This window comes from Pelodiscus sinensis, chromosome 6 (assembly GCF_049634645.1).
Source record: "Pelodiscus sinensis isolate JC-2024 chromosome 6, ASM4963464v1, whole genome shotgun sequence".
Taxonomy (NCBI): domain Eukaryota; kingdom Metazoa; phylum Chordata; order Testudines; family Trionychidae; genus Pelodiscus; species Pelodiscus sinensis.
In genome coordinates this window covers 126,493,945-126,511,684 of record NC_134716.1, presented here as the reverse complement: position 1 = coordinate 126,511,684, position 17,740 = coordinate 126,493,945, and the positions used below count along the sequence as shown (strand labels likewise).

The 17,740-nt window shown below is 41.7% G+C and overlaps 1 protein-coding gene and 1 long non-coding RNA gene across 10 annotated transcripts in view; one reads left to right on the top strand and one right to left on the bottom strand.

Annotated features, from left to right (window-relative positions):
* UBAP2 (ubiquitin associated protein 2) overlaps positions 1–17,740 on the top strand; it is a 155,347-nt gene that overhangs the window by 15,835 nt on the left and 121,772 nt on the right. The gene's annotated exons all lie outside the window — the stretch shown is intronic.
* On the bottom strand, positions 1,060–16,285 carry LOC112545780 (uncharacterized). Of its 2 annotated transcripts, none has more exons than XR_003089325.2 (3): positions 16,208–16,285; positions 1,597–1,802; positions 1,060–1,195 (listed from the first exon to the last, which is right to left on the bottom strand). It is a non-coding gene; the product is annotated as an uncharacterized LOC112545780 (long non-coding RNA). The 2 variants fall into 2 exon arrangements; XR_012905010.1 differs by lacking the exon at positions 16,208–16,285 and adding an exon at positions 1,904–2,038.

The window sequence follows — 17,740 nt, the reverse complement described above, 5'->3', positions numbered from 1 at the left end:
CCCTTTTTATAGATGGGCACAATATTTGCCCTTTTCCAGTCTTCTGGAATCTCCCCTGTCTTCCATGATTTTTCAAAGATCATAGCTAAAGGCTCAGATACCTCCTCTATCAGCTCCTTGAGTATCCTGGGATGCATTTCATCAGGACCTGGTGACTTGCTGACATCTAACTTTCCTAAGTGATTTTTAACTTGTTCTTTGTGGTTGGGTATCTCTTCAGTGTTTCTTGAAGTTCTTTCCAGACTCAGCAATACCATAGCACTCTTTCTCCATTTGGTGCAAAGCTATGAAAATAGGTTTTAGTGTATTCAGCTTATCTTCTGAATAGTTCTATCTATTTTGTTGTGACTTTCTTCACAATTTTTTTTATCAAGAGACCAGTTCTTAATAACATCTTCAACTATTGAAGTCCCTCATACATGTTGGACAATTCGTTTGTATCATCTTGTTCTCGTTGAAGCTGAAACAATGTGGTGGTTACACAATTTTTCAGACCTTCCATCAACGCTTTGCTTTATTATTGGAGTTAAGTCATTGGCTGAAAGATGCACCAAATGGCCACTACACATGTATGTTGTAAGTTTCAGGTTCTCTTTGTTGTCTTCTAGATTTCTTCTCATCTTTGTTACCTTTGCCGTTGTCTGTGATGAGGCTATGCACTTGACATTGAATGTTTGTTCATAGAGCTTTTTGTGCTGCTTCTTTTAGATATTCTGCTGTATGTGCATTTCTTGATTCCAGCTATTTCTGCAAAACAGACAGTCCCATCTTCTGTTCGAGTATTACTTACTGGTTCATTGTATACATTGCTCCACCGGTCAAAGACCCAGATTAAGAAATTTCTCATCAGTGTTTTTTGCATCCTGTTCAATTTCCTTCTCAGACACTGTATTTAGCAATCTTTCAGGAATGTTTGCTCTGCCAGGTGGTATTTAACCATGTTGTGATTGAACCATGCCAATGAAATATTTAGTCAGGAAAAAGATGAAAAGGAGAATTTGTTACTTAAATTATGAGGACAGTATTTGTTTGGTATAGGTAATTTATTGTCTGATGTATGTTTAGTTAACAACACTGCAGAGAACTCTTAACTTGTAGACATGACAGATGATAGACTTTCATAATCCCTTATATCTAAGACGGTTTCTGCAGCAAATTGGTAATAAAAGTCACTCTCACTGAGTTATTGTATTACCTTAAAAAGAAAAGAGAGATTGTAAATAAATGATTTCTACTGCACGTGCTTGTACCAAGTTAAGATTATCTAAATTTATTATCTCTAGCAACATATCAAATTGGGGGGACGGGACTTTAAATGTTAAAATTCATAAATGTCTAATAAAACTTTACTTTTTAAACAGGAGATCTTATTGTAGGAGGTTTGATCATATCGAGCAGTTAAAATAATCTCCGAAATTCAGCAGTAATAGTACGAACATAATTGATATATTCATGGGAGTATTTTTAGAACTCAAATATTTTGAAATTCATAAGTAATACACCCAAAACCAAATGCATGATAAGTCTGTTATTTATTAGCACAGTAAATACGGTAGGCAGTCTGTAAAAATGGTGTTTTTAAGTAAGTTTACTAACCAACTAGATGGAAAATTATGTGAGCATGTCTGAACTGTCATGGTGTTTTGTGCCTTTGTCTCGTTGTTTACATTTGCCATGTGTTCCTTGTTTACCTGGAGGTTTAGAGGTATTTAGAAATACTTAGAAAATATTTCTAAATGCAGTGTTTTTTTACAACCTCCAGCCAAGCTAGTTTTCTCTGTCTCCTTCCTCCCAATTCTCACCTAGAAAAAGCAAAGAACAACAGTGTAAGGAATGTCTACACTACCAAATTTTGTTGACACCAAAAGTCAACACAGGAAAAATCGCCAGAAGGTGTTCATACTTGCTTCCTCTGTCTGCAGATCATGTCCACATTAGGGGACTATTGATAGTGTGAGCGATGCACTGTGTGTATGTGTCCCATTCCCTCAGTGAAGTGTTGTGAGATGGCAGAGCTGTGCATCTTGGGATTCCCTCTGAGTTTTCCCACAGCCACCTCAGCTGCTGAGAGCGCTTTATTCCTGGTGAGCAGCTGTGTGCCTTGCGGCAGTGTTCCTAGTGCAGGGCAGAACAGGAGCACTCGAATGATTTGCTCTTTGGTCCCTAAAAGGAAAAGCTCTTTCAACTGTCATATTCCTGGACTTTTGAAAGGGGAGTGCATGTCTGCAGTGCAGCAGAGATCAAAACACTGAGCAGAGTCACCAGGGCAGGCATTGTGGGATATTGGCAGAAGCCAGTTCTGTCCACAAAACAAACAGCAGAGTCTACACTGGCTCGTCACTGATAATAAAGAGAGGGGAAAAGAAAAGTGTCTCATCGGAGTGTAAGCTTTTTGTCTCTGAAACTGTTTTTCCTGACAAAAGTTGTGTTGCCGTGTGAACGCTCTCACTGTTTTGTCGCCAAAAGTCAGTTTTTGGTGACAAAACCTTGGCGTGCAGACGTGCCCTTTGATTTCTGCTTGTGTAACCCACATGCTTTTTTCACTGCACTATTTTTATTTGTTTAGAGACTAAGGGAGGTGGTTGAGGAATTGGTTGGTTTGTTTGTATCCCTTTCTGTGCACATGTGAAAGGAGACAGAACAAGGCCATTTATTTGAGGTGCCTCTAAGTAAGGGCCTGGTTGTTGGTGAGCAAATCATTGTTTTTCCAGAAGCTGGAGAGTAAATTTCCATGGTGGGTGGAGTCATAAAGCTCATAATTTGAGAACTAAAGCAGTCAGATCTCAGCTAGGAAGAAGCTAGAGGAGCATGAGACCATCCAGATGAGTTTGGTGGATGATCCTGGTGAGACACATGATGATGTCCCCTGGAGTCAGAAGGTAGGTCCCAACGTGAGGGATGTGAATGGTAAACCAGTAAGCATCACCCTTACCATTAATCGGCAGGGCTGCTCCAACTTGGCTCTAGAGCAGAGCGGCTCCTCTGCCCCACTTCTGTTTAATCGGTTAACCTGTTAAACATAAGGTTTAACCGATTAACTAATTGAATGGGATTTTACATTCTTACAACACGTGATGACTTTGGCCAGTTGGGACATAGGATCTGCCTTTTAATAAGGCGCATGTCATACTGTGCTATATTTATAAAGCTTGACCTCAAAAGTTAGATGTGTTTTCCCTGATTCTTTTTTTAAAATATAGGAAAGCATCCTTTAACTAGGTGCTTTAGATAAGGCTTCATGGATCCAGTGTTTTTTTTTTTTTTAAATGTAACTGTTTAAAGAGCTTTTAAGTTCAGACCTTAACATATATAGATTTCATTTTAAATGTCTTTTTTAAAGAAATCATAATTTAAGTAATGAAATAATCCAATTTAAGTCAAGGAAAGATTTGATTAAAAAATAAAGCTTTTTAAAAAAAAATCCACCTTGGCCTTGCATGATGTAACTGTGTTGATCTACGTTTTAAGTGTATAGCAGGGTGCAAGAGTTTACATCTTCAGTGACATTTATTATTTGTTGTTGATTTATTTCTGAAATAGATTTTTGTTTTGGCTTTCGATTGCACATTTTTCTCTTGTGTTGGGGGTGCAGTTTGGGATGTGGACATGTGAGTGATCTCTGTGGCAAAACATTATGTTTAGGTGCTTAATTACTTTGGGGATGAGTGTGATATAAATGAGTAGTACTGTATTGGCCAGCATTGTTCTTCACTCATGTGGCTCAGTTGGTGCAGATGAGTCTCTTATCCAATGGAAACTAAGCATGGGGGACGGAGGAGGGCTGGCTGGTTGAGTCTCAATCCAGATAAACTTGAGTTATGAGTCTGGGGGAAGCAGTTCAGTGGATGGAAAGGTTGTGTTGGATGCTTTGATGGGAAGAGTTTGCCAGTTTGTGACCCAGGTTTATAATCAGACTTATGTTACATTCCCAGCTGGTTGTAGATGTCCAGATAGTAGCAGTGAACAAAAATGTTTTTTTAATCTGCTTCTGACAAGAAGAACCACCTCTTCTGCAATGATCAATGCTTAGATCAGTGTTTAGATTGCTCCAGTGCACACTATGGGGGGCTAACCTGGAGGATCAGAATGTGGGTGCTCACTTCGTGATGCTTCTTAGAAGGAGTGTTTTAGACAGTGAGTTCTGTCATTTGCACTGGCTGCGACTTTGTGGCAGGAGCATTTCAAGATGCTGGTTTTTGTTTTGTAAAGACCTATATGGCTTGGGACTTTCCACATTAACTGAGACACAAACTGAATGTATGGTACCATCAAAGCTGAGTTGTTTGAGCTTAGTGGTTACCCAAAAGGAGGTTGCTAACAGGATATTTTTGGTGAGTGCTCATCATTTCCAGAGCTTGTTTTTCCCTTTACTTGATGGAGTCTCAATCCGTTGACCTTCAGAGTGCACACAAGGTCCTTCTGTTCTCTCAGGCTTTTGAAAAGGAGACAGGTCAAGATAGGGATGTAAGCGACTAGTTGACTATCCGATAAGCAAATGCTTATCGGATAGTCAAGTGGCAACGTGACTAGTTGTGCCCTCCCCTGCCCCCGCGCTGCCTCTGTCTGCAACCCCTGTTCGCGGCAGCCAGGGCTGGCCATTGGCAGCAGCCTCTGTCAGCAGCCAGCCCTGGCTGCTGTGAACAGGTCCTGGTGCCAGAGCAGTCTCTGTTGGCAGCAGCCAGCCCTGGCTGCCATGAACAGGGGCTAGTGCTGGAGCAATCTCTGTTCGCAGTGACCCAGGCTGTCGGTTTCAGCGCTATCTGGGACGCTGATCGCTGAGCCTCTGCATTTTAAATGTAGTAAGAGCCCAGCGGCTCATAAAATGCAGAGCCATAGCGCAGGTGGCTCTGGAGCTGGCATGAGCCAGGACTGCTCAGTCCTGGCTTGAGTCAGCTCCTAGAGCCCCTGCTGCAAATCTGCAGAGCGGCGCTTACCGACTATCGATACAAATTGTATCGACTATACAATTAGCCAGATAATCACATTTTAATATCCTTAGGTTAAGATACCCAAGTGAAGTTACTTGTGATTTTGGTGGTGGGAGTTACTAATTATTTCTGCAGAATTAGTAGGGATAGCTCAGTGGCTTGAGCATTGGCCTGCTAAACCCAGGGTTGTGAGTTCAATCCTTGCAGGGGCCATTTAGGGATTTGGGGCAAAAATTTGTCAGGGATGGTACTTGGTCCTGCTGTGAAGGCAGGGGACTGGACTTGATGACCTTTCAAGCCCCCTTCCAGTTCTAGGAGATAGGCAATCTCCATTAATTTAAAATTGAAATGGTGAGTGGAGTTCATACTTGAATCTCTCTCTCATATTTATTTTTAAATGCACAGCGAAGATAGTAAGATACATTCATGTTTTAACAGAATCCAAACTTTTGTGGCTGCAGAATAGAGACCTTGTTGGTTATCTCTGTACTGGCAAAATGTACAGTGACGCATAATACCATGCGAGTAGCTCTGGTCAGGGTTCAGTCATTTTACTACTGTCATTTGCAGAGGGGTAGAATTGCCAGTGTGTGTCACAGTTAAGGCTGGGCAGAGTATTTGGGACCTGATATACACTTTTGTAAAATATGAGAGTATAGTATTTAAAAAACTTTATTTTGTGGCTTTTGCTGCTCACATATTGCAGAATTTGGTTAATGTGAAATTCTGAAAGTGGAAACACACGAGATTCCATTTTCTCTGTTAACTAAAGTGCAAAAAACCAAAAACCCCACCCCACAAACTAGATTGCAATTGTGGTGAAAATTGCATTAGATGGTTAACATTACTTCAGTTCTGATAATCTTCTAATAATCTCGGTGGTTAGAAACATAAGGAAGTGAAATCTTAAGTCTTACTGATTAATTCACAGGACTGAAAGGGTATGTCAGTTTTACTGTGGAAACTTAAGTTTCTGTATTACTGCTTTTCCCCCTCACTTGTGCTCCCAGTGTTCTATAGGATTGCTCGTGAGTCACTGAAATGAAAGGAGTGCAGAATATCCAGTTTTGATTTTATTACTTTTTTCAGTAAATAGACTCCTCCTCCCCACCTCTCAGAGAGCAGATCAAATGTGACAACCGTACATTTTTAAACAGTTACATGCTGTTGGCTACAGGAGAAAATGTGGTGGTATTTTGGGCAGAAAAGTCTCAAATGTGTCAACCCCTTCCCCTTTTAATTTTAGCTAGTAAACAATAGGGATGTGATAGTGCATCCATTTAAATGGTTAACTGATGAGCCTGGGAGCATTGGATAACCCTTATTGTAACACACAAGACTACTGCCCCTCCTGTCCCCTGCTGCTGCCTCTGAATTGGAGGCAGCAGCATGGGGACCGGAGGGGGGGGGGGGGAAACAAGTGGGAGTTGGTGCATGCAGGGCCAGCTTTTAAGCCGGCTCCCTGTGTGTACTGGCTCACCTCACCCCTACTGCCTCAGAAAATTTCAGCAGTTACACATTCATAAAAAATGACTTGACATCCCCAGTAAACAAAAATGTGAGCAAAAATAGTGCATTGAGTGACTAGGCTTGTTGCAGTCCAGCACAAGTGAATTTCAGACACTGAGTCAGTTTGTGCAACTGTTCTCTCTGCTTATAAAAGGGTAGTAAATGTTTATGGGATTGGAACCGAATTTAGGAGAGACCAGATGGAAGAGAATTAAGTGTCCAAGGAAGCTGCCAGCAGCAGGATTCTGCTGTGAGGGAATTCAGTGGGCAAGAACTGGTTGGTGCTTTCCCAGTGCCTTCCACCCAAAGACCTTGTTGGGAGAGCTAATCATTGCAGCGTCTTCCCCTCTGCATTTCACATGGGAGAGAATGGAGCACCTGAGTGTAAACCCTTTTATGTGTTTTTTTGGTGGTCTCTTCTTTCTGACAGAGCAGCTAGCTGTTAATGGGATGCACTCGATGATAGGAGTTCAAACTGGATTGGCTATGGTGTGGACAAAGAAGCGGATGGGTGGTGTGGCAACTTTCAGGGAAAATAACAAGTTCTGTACTCTTGAGACATGGAAAAGGTGCTTATTTTTGTGTCTGCATTTCTGTTGCGTGTGCAGATTCATGTACTTTGGGGCAGGGAGCAAATTTTAATTTGGCACCATAGGTGTGCCTGGCACTGACAAATGAACAAAAGTCCCTGTGTAGAAGAATTTATAGTGTAGCTTAGATGAGCCATGATGTGAAACAGGAAGAGATGAGGTTAGGCAGAGGTCACAATGATTGTCTTCCCACTCTCTGGGGTTGTGTCTTTGTGTTTTTTTTTACTATGCCTAGCCTAGCCCAATATTAATTGGGCCATTCTGGTTTTATTATAATAGTGTAAAGTTATGAGATCACCTGGTTTAAGTTTGTGTGGGAGTATCAGTTAGCATTGATAAGTTACTGGTGTAATGTAAACTTAAATATAAACAGCAAATTTGGGGCATAAGTTTTTCAGATGTAAAATGAGCCACTCAGCATTTTTTTTTTGGGGGGGGGGGGGAGGTAGAGTGGGGAAATAACCTCTTGGTGACTTTGTGAGATTTCAAAAGAGGAAAGGAATGGATAGTTGTTTAAACATGCTGTTAATTCTGCAATTTAACAAAATGAATGCATTGCAGCCTCCAGTTTCTGAGAAATGTGAGCTGTAGACTTTGTGGCTTTTCTGCCAGACCAAGTGACCTCACATAAACTAGCTTATAAGCTGACTTTGGTGAAACTTAAAAAACAAACCAACCCAAAACAAAACACAAAATGTGCACATACATAAACCCCTCACCTTGGTTGTAGTGAAGCCTGAATACATTTTGCTAAAGACAAATGTATGAGGGAGTGTAAACAGGATTTCAAAATGGATTAGTTCATCCACAATTATGTTTATAGTGGTTGTTTCATTTACAGGGGCAGAGACAACAGGAAAGTCTAGAGCTCATGTTTCTCAGCATTTTGGGGCCCAGGCTGGTGATGGTTCACCAGGCTTAACTCATTGAAGCCAGTGTGAGTTCAGAGTGCACAGTGCTATGCAAAATAGGGCTCAGGCCTTAATTGTCTCAAATTTTGTTGAAATCCTGGGCTAATTATACATTAAAATGGTCACATCTACTTCCCTGTGGTTCTGAAATGTACATAGTTAAAAACCAAAACAAAATATTTTTCTGCTAAAGGCATGCTGTCAATTAAGATATGGCCCAAAACTGGTCTCAGGTTTCATAGAAACATTTTACAATCAAAGAATGTTTCCATAACTTTGTTTACAAACAAGAAAACAGTTGGTTTTACGCTACTATTTCTCTCTCATTTGAAACCTAAACATGGGAGCACTGAGAGTTTGCGAGTAAGTAACATTGATTTTCATTGATCAAACTGAGAAATGCAAAAATAGCACCTTTGTCAAACTGGGTTTTTAAAACTCCGGTCATCTGAAGAAGTGGGCTATGCCCACGAAAGCTCATGATAGCATCTACATGTTTTGTTAGTCTATAAAGTGCTACCAGACCATTTGTTGTGTTTTTTTTTTAAGTTTATCCTGTATGGACTCACTCAGCTACCCCCTGAGTTTCTGGGTTTTTAAAATACTTCATCTCTTAATACTGAGATGTCTTTGAAAATCCCAGACTCTCTTCCCAAAGAAGCCTGTTAGGCCACTGAATACTATTGAATTTCAAGGCACTTGAGTACCTATCTCCTTAAACTGCTTTGTAAATCCCATCCAGAGAAATGTTTATATACAACACATGATTTATAAGTTGACAGCACTGTCCTCTGAACTCTTAAACAGCCAAATATTGTTCATACCTCCTGTCGTCATTCCATTTCTGATGAATTTAATGGGTCCCAGGAAAATGTTTTTAAAGGGCTTTTCACTTGAGATGTCTCCAGTGTAAAGTTAAATCCTTCTCTGGCTTCTCATTAAATTTGCAGTTTTTATTTTCATACACTAGTTTTCACTAGTCTCTTTTTTTTCCTCCTTATCACCTCAGGTCACTGATTTCCTGCCAGCCTCTCTTTATTTTTATTTTATTTCATTCCTTTTCATTTTTTACTTGCCAGTAGACATTGTAACAGAATTAATGTTTGTTCTAGGTCAGGGCTACTCAACACACAGCCTGTGGTGCGGTTTGGGTTTATTCAGGGCTCAGTGTGCGGCCCACGGGTGGGATCCTTTGAACATGGCCGCCACTGGGAACATGCTCCACAATGATGAGTCGATGTAATGGTCTTTTGTTGAGATGTGTTTTAGTAGTTAAATTCCTGGACTGTCATTGCTCATTAAAAGTGCTGACACATGGGTAGAAATCAGGTAAATATTGCATTTTATTAATATCAGCAGGACTGACTTAAATGGGACCCGCCTGTTGTGTGGTCTTGCCTTAGTGTTTGTATTCATGCCTGTCGATGTAAAAAACTATTTGCACATATATATTTGCATGTATGTGCAACCACACTTTAGTTGCTGCCCTCGGCATGTGCTGAGAGTATCATTGTGACCCCCAGGGCTTCTAAAGTTGAGTAGCCCTGTTCTAGGTTCTTGACCTCAATTCTGACTTTAAGGTGGGAGTTCTTACACAGTGTTCCTTCTAAGGTGCCCCCAGCACAGTTTCACCTCTGACGGGGTGGGGCTGGTTAATGACCTGTGAAGCTGTGCTGCCCTGCAGCTTAGAGGGAACACTGGTTCTTAACCTCACTGTTTAAAATGGTATCTGTAATTTTGGAGAAGTCGGAGTAATTTTAAAGGAGGTTGGTGTATTTTAGGGGTCTGGACTTGATCACTTCCTGAGGAGTCTTCCAGCCCTAGGATTCTATGATTGCTGGAAACAAAATGATACGTTGAGTAGTGTTCTTTCTCTCTCTCCTCCTTACCTGTGCAAAAAGATTCTACCTACAGCTGATGCCATATATCCATTAAGCCATTAGGACCCACCCCACCTCCCTACCTTCAACTGATGCCATCTTCAGCCCTGGGGAAGCTGGTGCTGGCTGCCCATCTGCTCCATGGGTGGGGGGAAAAGGGTAGGTGTGGGTGGTACTCCAACCCAAAATCCCAGGCTTTGGAGGAGAAATGTTGTCAGCCGACGGTCAGGGCAGTGAGTCCCTTAAGACCGGCTGAAGTTCTTTTAAATTGTGCTTGGTTCTGTTACAGCAACTGAAGGAGTCAGGTTAAAGCTTAAACAGTTACTATTTATTGTTACAGGGTAAACTTAGTTGTTAAATGCTACTGCTATGTTACAGATAACACAGCCACTACAAAGGACAGGACAGAAATTACACTAATAAGTCACTTACAGGTACCATGAAACCCTTTGGTTCTCTGAGCTCTTATTAAATGCATGCAAAATAGACACATAGCAGGTATATTCTCACCCCTGCGTTCCAGACTTGGCGTGGCCAGCGTCTTTCTCTCAATCCCTCGGGAAGAAGTAGGGCGAGGTTGGGCGTCCCACAGACCTCGGGAGACAATCAATACCTGCCAGCAGGTATAGATGATTGGAGCTCAAATAGGGTGGGCTGCTGAACCTCTTTTATACCCCTTGGGTCATGTAGGCTTCTTCCTGGGCTCAAGTGGCCATTAAGGAAAAATGGCTTTGAATGCCAAGTTTCCCACGAAGGGTGCAAAGCATAATTTACACCTGGGAAAATGCAGACAATGGGCACCTCTGGTATGTGATGGACGAAGATTCCTCTCCTGGGACAGTGCAGGCGTGTCAATTACTGGTACTAGCCATCAGGGCGACGGGAGGCCCCGGGTCATCAGCTAGCCCATTTACTGTCTGGTTTCTGTTTATGGTAGAGTCAGGGACAGGCAGCAAACCTGTGTTCCCAGGGCATCAAAGGCTGACTGCCTTTCTCTTGCTCTCTGGGGGGGGGGGGGAAACAAGATGGGGCTCGTGGAAAAACAAGATGGGGTTTTGTGTCTGGCTACATTCCACCCCCTTGACACGCCTCACTATGTCCCAGAACGCAAGATGGCGGTGATGCCAGCACCCTTTGCCCTCCTTGGAGGAAGCTAAAATCGCCCTATCAGCAGGGTCTGATCAGATAATTTGGATCAAGGGATTGATTAGGATCGCTTCCCAACGCCATATACCAGATTTGTGCAGAGGAGGTAGCAGTGTACACAAAATGCCTAACAATACATAGAAGCATGCAGCAAGCAATTACAACAAGTAAAATGGTTAACATAGTATTTACAATAGAGTGAAGGAAGGGAGTTAACGAAAGTCCTAGGTGTTGGGCTAGACAATCTAGCCATGAGGCTTTACATTTTTAGTTATAGCATGTGTTATCCCATACCATTCATTGCCACTTCCCTTGCCTCCCCCCTTGACCTCCCCCCAGAGTTATTTAGAGGATTGCGGTAGTCGCTGTCATCGAACCATACCGGTCCCCATCGGAAGATGTCACTTTGTTTCACCAGTCATTTGGGCTGAGAGGGACAAACTCGATTCCCAGTCCAGTAGAGGAGTTAAGTAAGATGTTTTGGTACAGCAGTAGCAGTTGGGATGAGGAAGAAGACCATGGCGAGTTGGAGTACCATGTCTTATTTCAATAGTCTGTAACTAACACCAGTGGTTGCAAGCACAACAGCAAGCGGTATATATATACAAAAAGTTTATGGTGGTTTCCCGGATTCACACCAGCACTGGGAGGGATCCATCCCACTGGAGCACTGTTCAGGGATATTGCCTCAGTTTCCTGTAATAAAACATAAGGTTTGCCGGTCTTGGATACAATCCAAGCCTCAGTAATGGTTATTGGTGTTAGCCCAGTGTCTGCAGTGGTCCAGACTCCTTTTCCCTTGTAGGAGTGCAGTAAATGGGTTTGTGTTCCCAAACTGGGGTGTTGGGACCAGGGCTATTAAGTGGTTTAGTCCCATGACTGTAAACAACCCTGTTGCCACTGGGGTTGAGTAAGCAAAAACCAATTCCTGAAACAATTTCCATTCCAGTTAAAACATACTTCCACCCTTGCTTACTGGTGGGTAGTGTACCAATATAATTTACTTGCCAGGTTGCCCATAGTATTTTTCCATCTCTTAGCCTGGCAAATCATTGCCTTTCTGTTATGTTTCCTGAGTTCAGCACATAGGGTGCAAGCTTGTACCAGATCTCTGGCTTGTTTGTGGGTGATAGGCCACCCCCTGGCATGTGCCTGCCGCACCAGCTCTCTGTGTGTCCCAAGGTTTCATGTAGCCAAATGTACAGGTGTTCCCAATCCACCTGGGCAGCAAAAATTTGTACTGCTGCATCTGCTAGGTTATTTAGCTGTGCAGTCAGGGTGTTATTCTTTTGGTGAGCTGCCACATGACCCATGCTTAAGGCATTTTGGGTTGAATACTGGTATATCCATTTCCAATATTCCAATCTCCAAACAGGCTTTCCTATTTCCCAGTTATTATTCTTCCAATTAGTTATCCACTGGGTGGCTTCAGCCCATACAGCATAGGAGTTAGTGTAGATGGTACTGGCCCCTGCCTCACAAGCTAATTGATTGCTGCCAGCTCTGCAAGCTGAGCTGTTCCTTCTATGTTTGTGGACAGGGGTGCAGTGGATGTGTCTGCTGAAACAGCAACAGCCTTCCCTGTCCACTTTCCTTTGAAATAACCAGGCAGCCTGTATTTACATATAATGTTGAATTTAAAAGCAAGCTAAACGTGTTATCAACTCAGCCTTGAAAGAGACAGTTAAGTTTCAAAGCTTGAATTTCTAAACTAATAATTTGGTTTCTAGAAAGTTAAATTTAACCTTAAAAGTTGAATGCCCAACACAAGTACTAACTAATTTGTGCCTTGTCTGTTTGCAATTTTAAGCAAGAGGACATTATCCAAAACAAAATAAAACTAGTTAATTTGAAACCCACAAAATAGAGTTACAATATATAGAGCTCATTCTTTATGCAGTTAACCAATTAAGTTTCAGTAGAATCCCTAATTTTCCTTTGCAGATTTAACAAAGGTGTGCAAAGACAAAATGTTTACATTTGATTGTTTCTTTGCATAGATCGTTTGCACAGTGCTTAAGGAAGAGGCTGCAAAGAAACAAGGTGTCATTTTAAAACAAGATTTCCCTTTACATATTACAACCACCACTTAGTTCCTTCCACACTCCCATGGAGTCCACTTTTATCTTCACATTCCCTCAAATCACTTGCTTTGTTCTTTTAAAAATGTTTTTCATTTCTAGTAACTTTCCAATGTCTGCCTTATTCCTTCAACTATGCCTATAGGGCTCCAAACTTTTTGCCTTCCCCTTCTTATGGTCCATCCTAATTCCTGCTAAATGACTTTTTTACAATGACACATGTTTGTCTACTATTAATTTGGTAAGGAGGGTGAGCTTGTTTACTAAGCCTCATACCTCCTGGTCTTTTTCTTAAACATATTCCTGAGGGAAGGAAAACAAAAAATAAATCTGAGAGTTGCTTTAACTCTCAGCACCCATCCTTAAGGGAATCTAGCTTGTCTGGGTACTGAGGGACATGCATTTCTACCTCTCCACGTCTGCAGCAGAGGTATCAGCCAATTTTGAAGAACACCTCTTTACAGGTTTTCCATAGAAGACAAAAGCTGCAGCTGTTTCCCTCTCCTTTGAAGTTGAGGGTTAACATATCCACAAATAGTCAATTTGTCTTGTAGGTCTGAAATTGTATGGATAGCAATTAACACTTGATCAGACCAAGGGCTATGCCCCAACCTTTGCAAGATTGTGTTCAAAAGGGGTAACATCTTTACAAATGCCAATTTCTCAGTCTTCTCTCTGCCTTCTTAAAAGACTGCTTACATTTAAACCTTTCCTAGTATACCCAACCTCCTATTGGGACTAAAATAGCAATACCAATACCTCCTTTTTCTTTCCTTCTGGAGGGCTACAATTTGAACTTTCTGATCTCTATTACCTGCAAAGCTTCTTTGTGCTGCCAGCTAGGGCATTTACATCACAAAGGAAATCACAACCTGTTGTGGCTCTTGGAGCTTTCACAGCATTTTAGTTTGTTTGCAGTTTTTACTCATTCTATAGTGTACATGGCATGTTACAGGAAAATGTGCAATCTTTGTTTACAACACTACTTAGCCACATTAAACTTTGCATATAGTGTAACTCTTTCTTTATGCTTACAGTTTTCCTGTACCTTCATTAAACAACTTGGACTAAAATGGTCTTACCAAACCAATTTGTTTTAAACCTACAAACAAGATTACTGGACCTTGAAAACTTCATATTATTTACACTATATATATATATATATATATATATCTACACACAGATACACATACATTCTCTCTGAACCTTTCTTACACTATTTCTACATAGCTATACAACAATTACATTCCCTTTTATTCATTGGGGTAGTTCAGTTCCTATAGAACCCCCTCCCTTTAGAGTTCTTTTAGCAGACTCTCTAATCAAATGTACAGATTCGAGTCAAATTTGCCTGGATTATTTACAGACATTCCTTTGGAAAAAGGGCCCATTTTTCCTTCAGAATGACTGTAAAGAAACCACAATTTTCTATCTACACCATTTTAGCATTTGCACAACTGCTCAATTCTCTCCATTCTCTGCAGAGTTTAAATTCTCTGTGTTTCTCTTTTCTTAAAACACTTTCTTATCTCTAAAATAAAAACTGGCCTTGTTTCAGATATTACTCTTGCAAGTATGTTTTAAGGGTTTAGATTCCCAGTACTTACTGCCTTTTTCTCAGTTCTATCACAAGGCTTTCAATCTTATCTGTTACCTGCCTGCTTGTTTGGGCCTGATCCTGTTTTCCATTTCTGCCTGCTTGTCTGGGCCTGATCCTGTTTTTCTTGCTAAATGGAAAGTGGCTCCTTTCCACAGACTCAGGCTTTGTCCCATTCTTTAGCTTGCAGGCAGTTCTATACTTACAGAACTGCACCCACAACTCCTCAGGATTTCCCCAATCCTCTTCTAACATTTCTCTATCCAATTTTGGGTTGCCCCAACCTTCCTGGGCAAACCCTTTCTCTATACCACTAAAATCCATGTCTATCATGACAGGCTTCATGTTGCTGTATGTGAACCAGTAGCACAATCCTGCCGACTACGCCAATTCTGTCAGCCGACGGTCAGGGCAGTGAGTCCCTTAAGACCGGCTGAAGTTCTTTTAAATTGTGCTTGGTTCTGTTACAGCAACTGAAGGAGTCAGGTTAAAGCTTAAACAGTTACTATTTATTGTTACAGGGTAAACTTAGTTGTTAAATGCTACTGCTATGTTACAGATAACACAGCCACTACAAAGGACAGGACAGAAATTACACTAATAAGTCACTTACAGGTACCATGAAACCCTTTGGTTCTCTGAGCTCTTATTAAATGCATGCAAAATAGACACATAGCAGGTATATTCTCACCCCTGCGTTCCAGACTTGGCGTGGCCAGCGTCTTTCTCTCAATCCCTCGGGAAGAAGTAGGGCGAGGTTGGGCGTCCCACAGACCTCGGGAGACAATCAATACCTGCCAGCAGGTATAGATGATTGGAGCTCAAATAGGGTGGGCTGCTGAACCTCTTTTATACCCCTTGGGTCATGTAGGCTTCTTCCTGGGCTCAAGTGGCCATTAAGGAAAAATGGCTTTGAATGCCAAGTTTCCCACGAAGGGTGCAAAGCATAATTTACACCTGGGAAAATGCAGACAATGGGCACCTCTGGTATGTGATGGACGAAGATTCCTCTCCTGGGACAGTGCAGGCGTGTCAATTACTGGTACTAGCCATCAGGGCGACGGGAGGCCCCGGGTCATCAGCTAGCCCATTTACTGTCTGGTTTCTGTTTATGGTAGAGTCAGGGACAGGCAGCAAACCTGTGTTCCCAGGGCATCAAAGGCTGACTGCCTTTCTCTTGCTCTCTGGGGGGGGGGGGGAAACAAGATGGGGCTCGTGGAAAAACAAGATGGGGTTTTGTGTCTGGCTACAAATGTATACGCTACAAGTCTAACAATAAATATTGTCATGTAGACATTTCTCATTTTTCAAATGGGCTTTTATAAATGAGTAGGATAAATTTTTTTTTTTTTACTTTTTGGTTAAAAGTTCAATAATTACAATGATCAAGGGAGCTTCTGCTTTACACGCTGTCTGTCTTTTTTTTTTTTAATTTGACCCTGACAGTCAGTGTATTGCTGTATATGTGACCTCATGTTCACTTTCATGACCACAGCCTGATGTTACAAACTCAGGATTATGACTTCATTGTAAGGTCAGTCAGGATAACAAAACTGATCACTTACCTAATGCCTCTTGCCTGTGGGTCACTATGCAAAGGCAGGTGAGCATTATTCTCATATATTGCACAAGGGAAAACTGAGTCACATAGCCGTTGCCTGGATACTGTGGTGTTTGGTGTTCTATATATAGAACACAAATGGGATATGTAACTTGCCCAAGGTCATGTAATGAAAGAGTGGCAGATCTGGCAGTTAACATCTGCCTGGCTATATGAGCTTTGGGGTGGGTGGTAAACGAAAAATTACCCAGATTTAAATGTCCGGGCTGTTGTCAAACACAATGATTTGTTGAGAAATATTTTGTGTGCGCTTTTTTTAGTTTCACCTTATTCTACTGAAATACCTTCTCTTTAAGGTAGTACTTAAAAATCCCTGTTCTTTGGAGGAAGTGCTGACTGTGCTTGTAATACACAAAGGCTATTGTGTGTTCAGTACACCTTAAAAATGACAAATGTGCAACTGTGCGCTTTACACTTACCATAAAGCTGTTCTCTTAATTCATTTACAATGACAGCATGACTTTCCAGCTATTACAATAACGTACAGCCCTCTGTCACTGTGCCAGTATCTTACAGAAGGCTGTCCAGAAAGCGATGTTAGAAATAAGTATATGGGTGGCAACAACATATGGTGCAGATCAATGTTTTAGCAAGTTTTTGGTTTAAAATTCGGTTCTTCTGCTTGATAGTCTGTAGCCAAAGTTCATCAACTTGTAATGTTTTGTCTGTTTTACCATGCTTCCCTCCTCCCTCATATATAGCATTTTTTTAAATTGAGAGTGTTGGGTACAAATTTCCCACAGTTCATTTACTAGAACAGTTGAAAAGATTGGATGTACGTTTAAAATATTTGTCTAGTGACTTTTCTTATAGGTGCAAAAGTGATACAGATAGGACCTCCCTGGTCCAGCACCCTCGGGACCTTGACCTGGTGGAGCTCCCTTGCCCCCAGGCCTCCCACGCCCTGTTCCGCTGGCCACTCCCTGCCGCTGCCTGGGGACATCAGGCTCCGCTCACCCTAGGGCTGCCACAGCTCCAATGGTGTGGGCACCTAGCCCTCTGGTCCAGCAATATCCATGATCCTGCCGGACCCAGAGAGTCCTGGGACAAGAGAGGTTTAACCTGTACTTGTAATTGTAGTGATCGTCTGACAGATTCTCTTCGATTGCGTGGTTGTTTTCAAGTGCAGAGTGTGGGTGAAATCCACATGAGTAGAGTTGAGGGTGAAATGGTGTAATAAAACAAAGTAGCTCTTTTATAACTTGGAACATAAAGACTGCAAGTGGGTTTCTATAGCTTTCAAAACCCCCTCATCTTGCCACAGATGTGCTGCTGTTTAGGTTCTCCTAGTGGTCAAATATACAGGTGGCTGCTTGCATCTCTTTTTAGTACTGAAATCAGTAATCAGATTTTTTTCTGACAGTATAACCTCTAGCTCCTCTGTTGTAAATTAAGCACATGGAAATATTTGACTTGCATTTGGGAGGATGTACTAGATTGCACCCTGCCATGTATCTGTAAGAAGGATTTCTTGAGC